The 3,457-nt window shown below is 44.9% G+C and overlaps 1 protein-coding gene and 1 pseudogene across 3 annotated transcripts in view; both read right to left on the reverse strand.

The window, feature by feature from the left end:
* Positions 1-3,457, reverse strand: part of LOC101581730 (cocaine esterase-like) — a 321,818-nt gene that overhangs the window by 124,029 nt on the left and 194,332 nt on the right. The window lies entirely within an intron of this gene.
* Positions 1,781-3,457, reverse strand: part of LOC101586580 — a 58,101-nt pseudogene continuing 56,424 nt past the window's right edge.

The raw sequence follows: 3,457 nt of genomic DNA on the forward strand, positions 1-3,457 counted from the left end.
ATATGCAGTGTATTATTTGTTGAAACTGTACTTTTGGTTTGATTTGAAACTGTCTCATTGCTATATGTTTATCAATAAAACTTTGAAAAGAAAAAAAATTGATGTAATCTTAACATTAAAATAATTTACAATAGCAAAAACCACATTGCTATTGATTCTCTTCAGAATGCTCCCTCTTAAATTGAACACATTTATCCCACACTTCTTGGTAATGTATATTGTACTGTATTGAATTTTTAATAATTTAAACCTTCATCTCTTTGGTCACTCTGTGTATTCTCTTTGGTTGTATTCCAGGGAGCTTATTATTAGGGTTGCTGGGTGCTAAGGAATCCTTCTAGAGATGTTGTCTAGGTTCTTCACTCTCCTGAACAAAGAATTGGTCAAGACAAGTGGAAAAAATAGTGCTTTATATTTGTTGAAGATCTTAAAAGTAGAAAAAGAAGTCTGTTTTTCAGTGTAAGTGGAGGCCAACTAAAGTAGGAAAAGAAGTACGCTGTACAGAGTGAGAGTAAGTCACTGAAGAAAGAGAGGGCAGTGGCTGAGATCTTAACACCAGCCTGCTTCTGTGTCTCCCACTCCTCAGGCTGAGGTCAGATTTAGGTCATCCCAGTGAAAATCCACTTGACATTTTCTGAGAAGAACCGAAGATAGCACTTTCTGGCTGATCCTAGAGTAGGGTGAGAAACTTTTTCTAAGTGTCTTTTTCTAAGTGCGTCCTGGCTCTTCACCACTCCAACTTGCACAGCCAGCTGGCCACGCCCTAATCTCATGGCTCAGAATGGCTGGGTGAGGTGGTAGTTCTATTGCAGTGTTTGGAAGAGCATCCCTATTGATTTCCATAGAGCCTGTACGCACTTACATCCACCAGCAGTGCAGAGGATTCCTTCCCTCACCCTCCTGTATCTTCAACAGCATTTAGTGGATTTCTTCTCCCAAGCTAGGTTTCCAGGAAGATGGCATTCCTTTCAGTGTACAAATCTCACCCTGTACTGCAGCCCACAATGACCATCATGACCTTTTCCTGAGCTAGTGCGGCTGGCCCATTGTTTTTCACTGGGGCTGCTGGCCATTTCCCACGCTTACCTTGTATTTGAAGCGATTCCCTCTCCTGTGGGTCCAGTTAGAATTTCAGAACGTTTGTTCTTTGCCTACTTTAAAAAAAATCAATACAGGGTCTACAGGGTCTCACTACGCAGATCAGACTCATATTGATCCTCCTGTTTTAAGCCTCCCAAGTGCTGTGATTACAAGTGCGCACCACCACACCCAGTCTCAATTGCTGTCTCAGGGGCGGGGCCATTGCAGCACAAAGGGGACTGAACCCTGGTCCCTGCATCTCCTAAACAGGTGCTTTGGTCTGCTGAACTATCTGGTCGGCCCTCTTTTCCTACTTTTTATTGGCCTGTTCTCATTCCATAAAGTGTACTTCCTTTCTACCTTTATTATATGAACAACCTCAAGAGTTTGTCCCCTGAATTGTCCAATTTTTTTTGTCCAATTTATTTTCAAGACCCTAAGGACTTAAGAAAAAGTCTATAGAACCTCAGGATGTTGTACAAGTACTATGTTGTTATTTAAACTATGGCATTGCAGTATACTTTGAAATAGAAAAATGTTACACCTCTAGTGCTACTCTTTTGGTTCAGATTTAAATTTGAGGATTTGCTGAGATGAGAGACATCAAGTGCCTGGCACCAGAGGCTCAGTAAAGACATGGGACCAGACCTGGATTCCACAGACCTCCCCTGGGACTCACAGCTCTAAGCTGCCCCCTAGCCTACTCCCTCTCAGCCTGCTCACGCTGGAAACATGCTACTTGGAGAGCATGGATCATGAACATGAATTCTCCAATTATCTCATAGAGCTGGATTTTCAGGGTCTGGGGGTTGTCATTGTCTTGCATGTACTCTTCCATCACTAGGTCACCAAACTCAGCAAGCAACTTCTAATTCAGGGGGAGCATGGAGGTCAGGTTAGACAGACTCCAGGGCTGGGAAGAAGGGTAGTAACTCCAGGTAGCAAGACGGGCCTGAAAGGGCCTGGGTTGGGGCTGGAAATGTAAGAAATGGTCAGGTTCTGGTGACCCTATCATCTGGCTTTTCCTGGTTCTTGACCAGAAGAGAAATGTTCACCCCGACCATCTCACAGTGAGAGTGAGCATCATAGGGGGGCCTGTGGGTGTCTGGGCAGGAAAGTCCCACTAGCTACACCATCGATGATCAGTTGAGGTCAGGTCTTGCATGTTTTCTTGTGCCTGGTTAGTAACTTTGAACTCATCCCCTGAGATAACTTCCACTAGGCTTAGAATATCTAGGTCCCTATTTCCCATCCATCCAGAGCTCTGAAGACACCAAGACGTGGACATGAAGCAGTTAGTCCAGAGACATCATATGCAAATTAAGAAATGGTTTCAAAGGGAAAGAATTTATTGCAAAGTAAGATACTGACCACAGGTAAGCTGGCTAGCCACAACAGTATGAAAAACACTGTTCTGGTTTCTTATATTTTTATGTACTTCCTGAAAGGTGGGGGTCTAGGAATTCCCCAACCTACTCTTAAATATTCACTATTTATCCATGCTGTACCTTCGATTTTGAAATGTGCATGCTTTTTCTTGTTGGCTATCAGTAATTAATTTATTACTGATATTTATTACTGTGCCTATCTATGAGGCCTTAAGCAGATGATAATGAAGAGAGGTCACGACAAGGATGCTGGTGGCAATCAAGACTCATGCTGCATGGGGTGGAAAGTCCCTAGTCCTCCTTCCTAGTTAGTTTGTGGTTACCTCTCCACTTGGGTCTTTTTCCAATTGGTTGAGTCCACTTCACACCCTGGTACCACACCCCACTTCTTGTCTTCAGAAAGAGCAACTGGTAGCAACTCAACCTTAACCACCTACAGAACAGAACAGCTTGCACTGGCTCTCCCCGCCCCCACCCCTCTCCCACTGCTCATGTCTGACTACCTGCCTGTAATGCCACCCATAGCCATACAAAGCGTTTAGTTTTTGTTTGTGAGGTGGGTACATGGGGTGTCATGAGGTGACATGTTCATTGGAGCAAGAACTCAGGAACCTCACCATTAGTGCATGCTATCTCTCTGTCCTTTCTTTCCTGGATTCCAGGAAAGCCTAGGCTCTACATGTTGGAGGGAAAGTATGGAGTTGAATGTTTCTACATAGTTCTAAAAACTCTTTAAACCACCAAGCTGCACTTCCCAGACTCCCGGGCCTCATGTTGGGAAGGGTTCAGTCATATTATTCATTATTGACACCAATGATGCTGGTGACGACAGGTTTAAAATCAGCAGAGGAGAGACCCAATCCTAGCCCAGGTCCGGTGAGTGTGCGGAGAGCTTCCTGCTACCCTGTGCCGGCGGGACAAGTCCCAGCCCAGGCGCAGAGTGGGCCGGACCCTCTCCTAGCCCCTTGGGCCGCCCCCCACCACTCCGC

Source organism: Octodon degus, unplaced genomic scaffold, assembly GCF_000260255.1.
Source record: "Octodon degus isolate 3935 unplaced genomic scaffold, OctDeg1.0 scaffold00011, whole genome shotgun sequence".
In the NCBI taxonomy this organism is placed as follows: domain Eukaryota; kingdom Metazoa; phylum Chordata; class Mammalia; order Rodentia; family Octodontidae; genus Octodon; species Octodon degus.